The sequence below is a fragment of the Natrix helvetica genome (genome assembly GCF_964273705.1).
Source record: "Natrix helvetica genome assembly, chromosome: 4".
NCBI classification, from domain to species: Eukaryota; Metazoa; Chordata; class Lepidosauria; order Squamata; family Natricidae; genus Natrix; species Natrix helvetica.
In genome coordinates this window covers 40,673,836-40,687,988 of record NC_138550.1, presented here as the reverse complement: position 1 = coordinate 40,687,988, position 14,153 = coordinate 40,673,836, and positions in this window count along the sequence as shown.

Sequence of the window (14,153 nt, the reverse complement as noted above, 5' to 3'; positions counted from 1 at the left end):
ATGGCAGGGATGGAGACTCGCTCCATATTCCAGAGTGTGATGGAAGCACCCCTGAACTTGTTTCTCATCTCACAGGTGCTTCTTGGTTCTGGGCGCCCCTTGGTCACTCGGGTAGATGCGTGACTTGATTTCCACCTGAGACACTGATCCGGCTCAGCTGTAGCCAATATGCTGCATTGCAATGGGCTTCAGGAGGAGGGAATGCTGCCTCCCCCATTGTGAAGCACACTAAATTTAAGTGTGCTGCACAAGGCACTGCAATAGCAGTGATGAAAGAAATGTCCTTCTGGGTTCGGCTCCAAGTGGGGAAAAAGACACTGGAGACATGGAGGCTGCTTGGAAAGATGGTTTTGATGGTGGACAGGACCACATGGCTTGAGTCCTGAACAGAAAAGGTGATCACATGCTTCAGTGTTGGTGGAGAAGAAGAGAAGTCAAAGGAAAAAGACTGAAGAAGGGCTTGCAGGGATTTTTATAATCTGTTCGGCCCCACCTATCTGTTTCCTGTTCCTGTGTAAGAAATGTATTCTGATTGGCTGTCAGACTCACATGGGCCCATGCAGGGGCAACCCTCTAGGCTGAGTTTTGAATCCGGGTTTGATTGAGTTTCCGATGCCATGTGGTCAGTTGAGTAAAGGCTTATATTATCATGCCTTCATTCCCATCCCCCTGGAGCTGAAGGGGAGAACTCTTTATTATGTAAAGTGGACTAGCTTGGCCTTCTTAATGGCCCATTGACAAAGTGAGGATGGCAGGAAGCTGCAGGAATTTACTTAGTTTTTAAAATGTGTTTCTCCTTTTTTCACATCCAGGAAAATATAATATTCTGCCTTATCGATATTTCCTAGGATATTTCATTTTTCTGGGAGAGGGCTGGGTGATAACTTCCTACAGCAGCGAACAGACCATGGAGGTGGCGAGTGCAGCGGCGTCAGCCACAGTCAGGTGCTTGCTGATGCTGCTTCTCTTGCTGCCTCCATGGCCTGCTCACTCCTGTCGCAGTGCCTTGCACAGCACACTTAAATTTAGCACGCTTAATTTTAGCACGCTTCACAATGGAGGAGATGGTGTCCCCTCCTCCTCCTTGAGCCCATTATGATGCAGTGCATTGGCTGCAGCCGGGCTAGGCCAGTGTCTCAGGGCAGGGATCAAGTCGTGCATCTCCCTGAGCAGCTTAAGTGCGCGCAGTACCAAGAAGCACCAGAACAAGTGCCCAAAAGATGAAAGAAAAGTACAGGGGCACTTCCCTCTCGCTCTGGAATATGAAGCGAGTCTCCATCCCTGCCATCGCCCTTCTCAGGCCATGTGAGGAGTGACTGGGAGGGGAGGGCAAGAGGCGGGGCCAGCCAGCCGACAGGGAGCCACAGCAGGGGGACTAAAGAGCCGCATGCGGCTTCAGAGCTGCATATTGCCGACTGTTAGATTTGTAGTGAGGAGACTGAGGCAGCGGTCAGTTCAACAAAGTTTATTAAGGAACAGGCTAACTGACAACGGACAAAACGCGAGCCGGCTGACAGCTATTTATACTTACAGCTGTCAGCCGGTAGAACCAATAGGAACCCTTGAATTCTCCCGCCGGCTGGAGCGCGCGCCTTGGCCAATCAGAGGGCTTCCTCCAAACGCCCTCTGCTGGCCAGGCTCCTCAGTATTCAACACCCCTTTCCCCCAGATTGCGCATGCGTAATCGTCCAAATAGCTTGGTCGTCTGCGCACGCGCTGGGAACGCCTCGGCACAGTTGGTGTGGCGTCCGAGGTGGAAGGAGTGTCGGCTCCACCCTTGTGACGAGTCCCCGGAGGAGCGGCCGCGACAGGCCCAACCCTTGGAGATGGATGCCACAGAACAGATAAGGAACCAAACGCACCGGGAACAATCTGCGCCGACTCGGAGCTAGACTCTTTTGTACGGTTGGGCCAGCAGGCGGCGTTGGTAGGGCCTGGCTGTTTCTGTCCGCTGGCTGCAATTGATGGGACCTCTGCCGGTCGTCGCCGCAACAGGTCTAAATGGCGCCTCCAAGATCTCCCATCGTTGAGGAGAACCCTGTAAGAGCAGGGTCCTGTTACATCTGAGATCTTTCCGGGCACCCATTTGGGTTCCCCCGCAAAATTCCGGGCGAAAACTTCCTCCCCCACTAGAAAGGATCTCGGGGAGGTGGAAGGGTGAAAGGGTGGGGAAGAACAGAGGGGATGCAGGCGGTCTAAAGTAGACCTGAGGCGGCGACCCATGAGTAGCTCAGAGGGGGCTTTGCCCGTGGAGGAACAAGGGGTGGTGTGTTGGGTACGGAGGTAGGTGTGAATGCGGTCGGGCCAGGGTAGTGCTGCCATACGGGCAAAGGCATCTTTTGCAGAGCGGACCGCACGTTCCGCCAGGCCATTGCTGGCCGGGTGATAAGGTGAAATTGGGGCATGGCGGATGCCCAGGGAGGTGAGAAACGAAAGGAATTCAGAGGAGGCGAATTGGGGCCGGTTATCGGAAACGATAACATCGGGCAGCCCATGGGTTGTAAAAAGGGAGTTGAGAACGCGGATAGTGGCCGCGGATGTGGTGGTGGTCATGGGGAAGAGCTCAACCCATTTTGACCACGCATCTACCACGACTAGGAAGGAGTGTCCATCGAGGGGACCCATGAAGTCGACGTGCAATCGACTCCATGGGCCCATAGGTTGCTCCCACTCGCGGGGAGGAGCGGTGGGGGGGGCAGCCTGCACCCACTGGCAGGCGGAGCAACCTTGCACATAGGAAGCGATGTCCACATCCATAGACGGCCACCAGACATATCCGCGGCCAAGGGCCTTCATTCGGACAATGCCTGGGTGGCCGTCATGGAGGCGAGACAGCACAGAGGTGTGCAAGGAAGAGGGAATAATGACGCGGGAGCCCCAGAGGCAATCCTGCACTACTGAAAGTTCGCAACGGCGGCGGAAAAAGGGCAGGAGGAGGGGGTCCTTAGAGTAAGCCGCCCATCCTCGAGTTACGGCGGCCATAACTCGGAGAATTACAGTGTCGGTCGCAGACACCGCAGCTATGTCCGAGACGGACATAGGGAGGGCCAGGTCGTCAATGAGGCAGACCTTAACAGTAGGAGCCGGGTCAAGAATGGGAACTGGCAAGGGGCAGCGGCTCAAAGCGTCTGCGTGGGCTATATGGCCGCCGGGGCGATAGGCAAGAGTGTAGGAATAGGCAGAAAGGAATTCAAGCCATCGCAACATGCGCGGGGAGAGGATGGGAGGGGTGGGGCGATCCCCGGCAATGATGCCGAGAAGTGGCTTGTGATCCGTAATAAGGGTGAAGGGACGTCCGTATAGATAGTGGTGGAAGCGCTTTACCCCCGCAACGGCAGCCAGCGCCTCCTTATCAAGCTGGCTGTAATTGCGCTCAGGCCTTGATAAGGTGCGGGAGTAAAACGCTATGGGACGTTCCGAGCCGTCAGGGAAGGAATGGCTAAGAACGGCGCCCACCCCAAAGGGAGAGGCGTCACAAACTAAAGTTATTGGAAGGGACTCGTCATACTGGGCGACGACTGGAGGAGTAGTGAGGGAGTGCTTGACAGCCGCGAGCGCCTGCGCCTCGCGGCTGCTCCAACTCCAAGGGGCCTTGGAGTCCAAAAGGCGGTGAAGGGGCTCGGCCAGGGAAGCTTTGTGGGGAATGAAGGAGGCATAAAAATTTAGAAGCCCCAGGAAGGCTTGTAGCTCCGCTTTAGATTGGGGTGGGGGGGCAGCTAGGATGGCGTCAAGTTTAGCTGGGTCGGGGTGGATGCCCGCGGCATCGATGCGGTAACCGAGGAAGGTTACAGCAGAAACCCCCAGTTGGCATTTTCCGGCCTTTAAGTGGAGTCCCGCAGCGCGGAAGCGCTGTAGGACAACACGCAGCGTCTGAACGAGCCCCGCAGTGTCAGGGGCTGCGATCAAGACATCGTCGAAGTACGGGGTGACCCCGGGAATGGCATGGAGCAGGCGCTCCATTAATCCTTGAAAAATTCCCGGGGCCACGCTGACTCCGAATTGCAGCCTTCGACATTTGAAAGCCCCGCGGTGGGTAACTATCGTTTGCGCAAGCGCAGTGGGTTCGTCCACGGGCAGCTGTTGATACGCCTGCGCGAGGTCTAATTTTGCGAAAATGCGCCCATTGCCTAGGGAGTGCAGAACATGCTGCACCACGGGCACAGGATAGGGGTGCGCTTGCAGGGCTTTATTTAATGTGGATTTAAAGTCCGCGCAGATCCTCACGGATCCGTCGGACTTAAGGGGGACCACTATTGGTGTTTCCCATGGAGAAAAGTCCACGGGTTCCAGTATGCCTTGGCGGAGAAGCTTATCTAGCTCCGCGTCTACCTTGGCTTTAAGAGCCAGCGGCAGACGGCGAGCCTTCAAGCGGATGGGGGCTATAGAAGGGTCGAGGTTTAGGGAAATGGGGGAACCTGTATAGCAACCCAGGGAGGGGCTGAAAATGTCAGCGAACTCAGTTAGTAGAGAAGAGAGAGAAGTAGAAGAGGGAAGAGAAGAGGGAAGTAGGGAATGCACCCCCGCTATAGAGAGCCCTAGTGCCCTAAACCAATCTAGGCCTAGCAAAGAGGATAGAGGGTTTTTTACGATGAGGAGCGGAAGCCTGGCATGGCGGGAACCATAGGTAACATTAAATGTGCCACAGCCCAGCAATTCAATGGAGTTTCCCTGATAGTCACGTAGGCGACAGTCTGGGGGCAATAGGCTAGAGCGCCGGATTTTAGGTAGCAAAGAGTGAAATGTGTCCCATGACATGATGGACCTAGCCGATCCCGTGTCCACCTCCATGGAGGTTGTCACTCCCTCTAAGGTTATTGGGAGGTGCAGCTTACCTCGGCCCTCCGCAGAGGAAGAGGCCGAGTCCACCAACCATTCAGGAAAAGCAGTGGCCGGGTCGCCAACGGTGAGGGAATTTTGGCGACGGCCAGGTAAATTGGCTGGATTACGGGGAGTGTGAGGAGGTTGTTGCGCGGGCCGTCTGTCAGGAGGCGCGGAGCGGCACACGGCGACCAGGTGGCCCTTTCGGCCGCAATTGTGGCACAGGGCTTGACGGAATCGGCATTGAGATCGTTGGTGGCGGCCGCCACAACTCAGGCATTGACGTCCGTCTCTGGTGGCGAGCGACTGGAGGCGGTCGACGGCCTGATCGACCTCATTTCGGAAGGTAGATGCTGTAGAATGCACATATGAGGCGGTGGAAGCCGCGTATGGAGAAGGCGGTACATAGGCAGCGTGAGGGTGCTGGCTGAGGTGGCTGAAATCCGGGGTGGATTGGTCAGCCATCTCATAGGCTCTGGCATCATCGACCACGATTTTTAGAGTCAGTTCTGGTCGTGCGAGAATGCGGCGATGTAGTTTTACGTCGCGGAGCCCATAGATGAACTGCTCCAGCAGCGCCTCTTCTAGGTCGCTGAACTCGCACAGACTCGCCTCAGCCCGAAGAGCAGCGACGTACTGGGCAATGGTTTGGCCCTCTTTCTGGATGCACCGCCGAAAGTATTGTCGCCGGGCGAAACGGGATGGCGCGGGCTCGTAGTGGTGCTTGAGGCGAGTCATTAGGTCCTCCCACGGCAGAGAGTTTGCTGGTTCTGGGGCAGCAAGAGCCCTAGCAGTGGCGAACATCTCCGCGCCGCAATAGTTTAGGAAGATGCCGTGTTTCCTCTCCTGAGAGAGATTGATGAGGTCATGGGCTATGAGGAAGCAGTCGAACCTCTCGAGAAACGCTTCCCAAGCCTCAGCCTCTGGCCTGAAAGGCGAAAAAGCGGCGGAGGTAGCCATTGGTGGCACGACGAAGGGGTCCGTGTCGCCCGTCCTCGTCGCCAGTGTTAGATTTGTAGTGAGGAGACTGAGGCAGCGGTCAGTTCAACAAAGTTTATTAAGGAACAGGCTAACTGACAACGGACAAAACGCGAGCCGGCTGACAGCTATTTATACTTACAGCTGTCAGCCGGTAGAACCAATAGGAACCCTTAAATTGTCCCGCCGGCTGGAGCTCGCGCCTTGGCCAATCAGAGGGCTTCCTCCAAACGCCCTCTGCTGGCCAGGCTCCTCAGTATTCAACACCGACATCCAGGCCAGGCCAAGAAAATAATTTTTGAAAATGCCTAAAACAGCCCTCCTTAATTCTTGCAAAGGGAGGAGAAAGTAGCATATTCATATTTTCAATATTCTTTTACTATAGCTCTTCTAATAAAAATAGCTTAGGTCTACACAGAGGCTTTTTCTTAGGCTGATCTACTTAATATGTCTGATAAGTATATCTGATAGGGCTTGAATATTTGGCGCCTATCCATATAGGATTCTAATTTCTGCTGAATGATCATAATCATTGTTTTACTAGCATGTGAAATTAAGTTTGTGCAATAAGTTTGATAAAACTAAATTAAGAACATTTCATAAAAGTTTTATAATAATTGGAATGCTGATCTAACTTTATGTTCTAACGTTACAGGTTTTTGTAAGTAGGAAATATCTTCTAACGTATCCTGGATGGTGACATCTCTTCTGTACCAATATTTCAGCATATTCCTGCCATCTTTGTTTCATCACCTTAGAATTATTTTTAAAATGTTGAAGAAATTATTAAACATTGTGAGCCAATTGGCAAATGGCTCTGGAGCTTTTTAAAATGCCCATGTGGTTGGCAACCTCCATACTGTCTTGTGACTTTCATAAATCTTGGGCTACCATGTTCAACCTCCAGTGGCAACTAAATAGAAAAACCTCCCCTGGGAACAGACTATCCAAGTTATTGCCCTAGGCAGTGGGAATCTTGCAAGCAGAAACATTCTCTCAAGTTTCCACTATCTAAGACATTTATATAATTTTTATATATTTTTCCTGGTTTTTTTTTTCTATATCTTTGTAGGGAGTGTTTAGGTAGATAATTAAAAGATTCAGATTCCTTGTTTGATAGATGTCCTCCTGATGAAATTGTGCATTTATATAAGGTATAATACTTCTACAAATTCCCGAAAAATAGATGCTGTACTTTACTCAAACGTGTTTAGAAGGGAATACATTTCTATACATGGCTACCAACTGCTGGATACAATGTAAGAAAATTGGAGATCACTTATATCTAAGAAACATTTTCCACTAGATGGCAGCATTAATATTTTTTTGGTTCTTAAAATAATATTAACATCAAAGCTGGATTTAGATATGAGGAAGCCTTAAGCTATGGAAATCATAGAAGCTCTACTTGGCAAGTGCTAAGAATGAATAAAGTTGCATCATAAATGAACTTGGAAAGCATGCTGCTAATATGCATTGCAAACTCCTGATAGAGTGAGGAAGGGCTCTCTTTGAACAGATGGTATGAATACATGTAGAAGTAAAACATATCTTAACTATTGATAAAATTTTAATTTATGTTCATATATGAAATTATAGTAAAACTGTACTAAAGGAAGCAAAATCTGAAATTTTGAGACACTCCTTTTGATGTGAGGTTCTCAACCACTGTTTCACTTATGCCTAACTCCACCTTTCATTAACACTAAATTGTTTAAATGCTAGTACTTTGAATTCACAACATTGCGTTGAACTAAGAACCTCATGTTGAGTTAATTCATAAGACTATGTCAGGCAGGGAATGACAGCATTCAAAGCAGAATATTGAAACACTGAAACTGTTAGAATACGATTTTGGAATTACTTACAAAATACGCATAGCTTTTCATAAGAAATACACCTGTTTTGGTTTCTCAGAAACATAACAAAGATAAGCAATTTCATAATCTAAACATAAACATTTTATGAAGAGAAAAAAATACAAGCCTATAAAATGCAAACTGCTGTTAACAATAAAAAATACTGAAGGAGATTTTGAAGAATGGAATCAGAAATTTACAGCCATGATATCAACCATGTCAGTAATGATGTCTGCTTCAGAGGTAGAACAAATTTTATCTGGAAAGATAGATATGGTATTGAAAGATTTACAACTGTCAGGCCAAGAGAATTTGGAAAAGGTTGTTTTATTGGATCTACAAAAGAAATCAACGGATGTCTTAAATTCAGTTTCATGATAAACTAAGAAATTGATCTGAACAATATTTTCCTGATGTAGAAAATAAGCTTGTTAAAGCTTAAAGAACTATGTGCAATGCTACAAAGAAGAAATGAACATAAATCAAATCCTATGACAATATTTGAATGAACTAAATATTTAGATTAATAGAAGGAAAAGGAAGAAATACAAAATGTATTTATTTGATCAAGTTTAATACAAGCTATGTTGTTACTTTCAGAAATCCTTTATGGACTTTCTGCTAATACCAGGAGTCAGAAGATTGTGTTTTATGGACATATCCCTAGATAAGGGATCAGTGGTCGGTTTCAAAAATTTTTTGCTACTTATTCTGTGGGAGTCGCCTATTTTTTTGCATGGCTTGGGGGTCATGTGACTGGCTGGGAGTGATTTGGCAGTCTGTGACCCGGTGGGCGTGGCCAACTTGTAAAATGTGGTGAAACTCACTTAACAATGCTCTTGCTTCAATAGTGATCATAAGTTTCCTCTTTCTTTCTTTCTTTCTTTCTTTCTTTCTTTCTTTCTTTCTTTCTTCCTTCCTTCCTTCCTTCTTTATTGTGTCTCTCCCTCCCTCTTTCTTTCTTTCTTTCTTTCTTTCCTTTTTCTTTCTTTCTTTCTTCCTGGGATGGGATAACACAGGAACAAATAATTGTTTGTATAAAGTCTAAATTTGTTTATACTTGTGATGAAAGTTGGGAATCACATTTTTATATATTTCCATATATAAAATATATTTCAATATATTTCAATAAATCCATATCGAGACTGAGAAAGTCATTCAAATACTCTGCATGTTTTTACAGCATATCCTTAGGAAAACAGAATGGAGTATGTGGTGGATGTGGGGACAAGATATATATCCCCAAAATAAGTTAGGAGATGAAGTTAAATTACATCTTCCAGTATCTCTCCCTACTGGTCATGCTGGAAATGCACTTTAACAACATCTGTAAACTTTTATTTTCTCTGAGCCTAATCTAGTTGGTTTAGATTTTGTTGTTATTGTTGTAAGATATTCATAATGGACTAGAAAATCAGTCACACAAATTGCCTAGTCTTCTCAATCCCCAACATTTTTCTTAGTTTAATCATTGTTTCTTTTCCTTGAGAACACTTATATATCAGTGCAATCTGCCCTTCTGAATCTTTCAAAGGATGTTAAAGCCATATTCTAACCTCATTCACATCTGCTAGCTTGGTGAAAGTAGGCAGAGGACTACATGAAAAAATTAACACTCCATACAGTATAAAGTCTGGCATTTGATCAGTGTCCTATTCTCTGAATAGATTACTGCTCTACTCAAAACAGATTTTTTTTTAAATGCTACCATTCTCCATCTTTTCAGAGTATGTTGTATGCTTTTGTCTTACTATTTGCCTGAAATGCTGAAAAATTGATATGAGGGGAATATATTTCTATTTTATTCTATTTCTATGTAGAACCAGAAAGACTAGTGAAGCCACTGAGACATACATTAGCTTGTAGCAATCTAACAATTGCCCAAACTATAGCATTTTGTTGCTATGGCAGCAGTAGTGGGGGAATGTGACTGAGACTGATCTGGGATATTTTTGTTTTTATTTAGAAATGTGCAACTTTTCCCACAGCAAGAAGTAGCTCAGACAAAACAAGCAGGTGTCAAATTGGAGTTCTGTTTCTGTTGTTTGGCAGGCAACCAGAAGCTGCTACTTAGACCTTGGGGGAGGGGTGGTTTTAATCAATGGATTGAATTTAGGAGCTAAACAATGGGATGAAGTGAGATTTTTTTTACTAATGTGGAAAGTGGACTGCCATGAGATCTGTCAAGCAAAGTGCTGCAAGATACTGTAAATGCTAATTTTGTTATAGCTTCTGTAGGAAATTAAAACACACCCCACTATTAGAAATTGAAATATTTTAGGAAATATTAAAAGGGCAGAATGTTTGCTCTAAAAGGGAGGCAGAAAATCAGCTCCTCCTCCCACCTTTGTCAATAGGCCATTAAGGCCTGAGCCAGTCTACTCTACATAACAAAGATATACCGACTTCAGGCAGACCCATCTAGCAAACAGAAACTCACCATAAGGCACCTGGGGAAATTACATCAGTCAGCAAGGCAAACAAGCTTGGGTCTCAGGACAGCCTACAAAGTTAGCTAAGAGTCCCCACCCCCTGGGAGTCTGACAACCAATCAGAATGCATTTCTTGCACAGGAAGGAGAGGCTCTGGTGTGGAACCCAGAGAGGGCATAAAACCAGGGCACTCTCAGCATCTCCCCTTTTTTCTGTTCAGGAGCTCAAGCCATGTGATCCAACCATTAAATCTTTCCAAGCATTCTCCATATTTCCAGTGTCTTTTTCCCCACTTGGAACTGAACCCAGATGGACATTTCTTCCAACACTTCAAATGTGCTCCAGGAAGTCAAAAATAGATTGGATCTGTTCTCAGACTGTAGCTCCTGGTAAATTATAGATGTTTGAAGCAGCTTTTGAACTAGTGCGAAATCTTCAGGTGGAAGTACAATAGAGGCAAACTGGTATTTCCCTGAACTACAAGATGATAAAATATTTGAGTTTGATTTTTTTAATACAGCCAATGCCAGATCATGAATATATGACACCACATAAATTAATGGTGTTACCTCCTGCTGATGTAATGCTCATTTTTAGAATGACTTGGAAGGAGACGCAACATAGTCAAGCTCTGGCACCCTGAGATAATACATACTATTGGCTTTGCATCTCATTCCTATAATTTCAATATGTCTATCCTGTAGAAAATAGCACTTACCATATTTTTTTGAATATAAGATGCACCTTTTTCCATCAAAAAAGAGGCTGAAAATCTGAGTGCGTCTTATACACTGAATACGGCATTTTTTGCCTCCTGAAACTCTGCCTGTTAGATACTTGCTTCAACTACAGTGGTTTCCACCAAGATCCTCTGTTCCAGCGAGAACAGAGGTTTAATCTCATTGGTCAAAGGGTCTGACAGTTCCCTGTAAAAGGATTGTTGGATTGTTCTTACTTGTTGTACGTTAATAAAGACCTGTTGTTGCCTTTTAGCCTTGTGTGCCTTTCCATTACACGATCTAACACTGGCGATGAAGGTGGGATTGGAAGGCAACTAGGCAAACTAAAAAGAGCATAGCAATCCAGCAAGTACATCCAGCCCGGAGCTCAGCGTGGCTTCGAGCAAAAATGTCCTTTAATTTGGACCCCAATATAGCCCCCATAAGGCTAAAACCCAGGAGAGTACCTTTCGCTGTCCGCCCCAAAATTGATATGGAAATTGAGAAGCTCGTAGGCCAGGGAATCCTAGAGCTGGTTGATTACACATGCTGGGAGACCCCTATAGATTTGACCCCTGTCAAATCTGTCCGCATCTGTGTGGACTACAAATGCGCAATCAATAAAGCATTGCAACAAAGCACTTACCCTGTACCCATTGTACAGCATCTACTACATTCTTTAGGCCCTGGAAAAATATTTGCTAAATTGGACATGGTGCAGGCATACCAACAATTGCTATAGATGGCATGACAGTGGAGGCCCAAACCATTGTGACGCACAGGGGTGCATTCAAATGTCACCGCCTGCAATTTGGTGTTAGCATCACCCAGGACTGTTCCAAAGCGTCATGGAACAGCTTTTGTAGGGGATTCCAGGAGTCGTCCCCTATTTCGACGACATCTTGGTATCGGCTGCAAATGAGGCACAACTTTTCAAACGTTTGCGAACAGTTTTGACTAGAATTCGAGACAAAGGCCTCTGTCTCAAAAAAGAAAAATGCCAAATTTACGTGCCAAGGGTTGAATTCTTAGGGTACCTAATCAATGGCTCTGGGATTCACCTGACCACCCAAAAAATTCAAGCAATCCAAGATGCCCCTACACCTTGCAATCAAACCGAGCTGCAGGTGTTCCTTGGGCTCCTTACTTTCTACAGCATCTTTCTTAAACAGAAAGCCACCGTTGCTGAGCCCTTACACCGTCTCCTGGCAAAGAATGCGAAGTGGTCCTGGGGCAGAGCCGAGGCTGCTGCATTTGCTGTGGTAAAAAGACTCCTGTTGGCAGACACTTTCTAGTACAGTACAGCCAAACCTTGCTGCTGGTGCTGACCTGCAATGCTTCTCCATTTGGCATCGGCGCCATTCTCAGCCACCGCATGCCCAATGGAACCGAGGCTCCCATAGCCTTTTACTCTAGGACCTTGTCCGCTGCCGAGCGGAACTACAGCCAGCTGGACCGTGAGGCTTTGGCTGCACTGGCCGGAGTAAAGAGGTTCCATGAGTACCTATATGGTGGTGATTTCGAACTAATTACAGACTACAAACTGCTGCTGGGCTTGCTGGCTGAAGATTGACCTAACCTAGTGTCATTATCACTACGGATGACCAGATGGACCATCTTCCTAGCTGCCTACTCCTACCGTATCATCCACCGATCAGGCTCCACTTTGGGGCACACCGACACGTTGAGCCACTGCCCGCTGTCTGAACTTCTTACTGACCCTACCCCCGAGACGCCCCTCCTCATCATTGACTGTCTTGAGACTGGTCCTGTCTCATCCAGTGACGTTGTCCGTCACTCTGCAAAGGACTTCACCATCAAGCAAATTTTGAACTGGGTGTGGAGGGGGTGGCCATTGGGGCTGTTGGGGCTGATTTCAAAATGTATTTTAGCAAATGTGATGAGTTATCTGTTGTAAATGGCTGTTTACTGTGGGAGGACCGGGTCGTTGTTCCACCCAAACTGCGGATTGCAGTATTAGAGGCTTTACACGTAGGGTATCCTGGAATTGTCAGGATGAAGTCTTTGGCTAGGAGTTACGTGTGGTGGCCTAACATGGACAGGGATATCGAAGAATGGGTGGCTACCTGCACACCGTGCCAGGAGTCCAGACCAGCTCCCCCAGAGGCGCCCGCTAAGGAGTAGGAGCGACCTCAAGCACCATGGTCTAGGGTGCACATAGATTTTGCTGGCTCAGTTCATGGCCAGACATTCCTCGTAGTTGTGGACGCCTACTCGAAATGGCTAGAAGTACTCCTGATGACCTCCACTACGGCAGAAGCGGTCATCAAGGTACTAGAGAGACTTTTCTCCACGCACGGCCTGTCCGATGTCTTGGTCTCTGACAATTCACGGCCATACAATTTGAGACCTTCCTAGCAGCTCAGGGAATCAGGCATGTCCTGGTCGCGCCATTCCATGCAGCCTCCAATGGTCAGGCGGAGAGAATGGTGAGATCTGCAAAAGAGGCCCTATCCAGGATGGGCCCGGGAGATTGGCAAACACAGGTTGACTATTATCTCTTAATCGAACATATCACGCCAAGTGCCATTACAGGGAGAAGCCCCTCCGAGCTTCTCATGGGTCGCGAGCTAAGGTCCCACTTAGACCAGCTATACCCAAAGTATTCTGCCACATCGCCCCCTGACTCCACAAGCAAGATTTTAGCATAAGGAACTCAGTATACACCCGCAACTACGCCGAGGAAACTCTGTGGATTCCTGCCACAGTGATAGGCATCACCAGGTCTCACTCTTATCTCGTAGAGCTCGAGAATGGTCAGATTGGAGAAGGCAATTTGATCAACTCCGTGGCCACCTCTCCAACTCCACTCTTCAAGTTAGAGGTAACTCCTGCACGAGTTAGCCAAAGCCCTATCCAAATGAAGCAAACACTCACTCCTTCCACAGGCAGCTCAAGCCTGAGGGTACCGGGAAACTTATCTGGTTATGCTGCAGGCCCGCAGTGAGCTCCGAGCAAACCGGCTCTAGAAGCTCCAGCCGCGGCCTGTGAAAATTCCAGGAGCTTCCACCAAGCAGAGCTGCGGAGCAAACAGGTCCGTCCAACCTGTCCAAAGAACACCTTCCAACTGAACTGCACAGGTCTGGCAGAGCTACCGAAAAGCCCGCTTATCTGTGTGACTACGTAACGAGTAGGATTATTCCATCCAAGAGGGGAGGGGTGTTAGATACTTGCTTCAACTACAGTGTTTACACCAAGGTCCTCTTTTCCGGTGGGAACAGAGGTTTAATCTCATTGGTCGAAGGGTCTGACAGCTCCCTATAAAAGGGTTGCTGTCAGATTCAACCTTCGCTGTATTGTTCTTACTTGTTGTACGTTAATAAAGA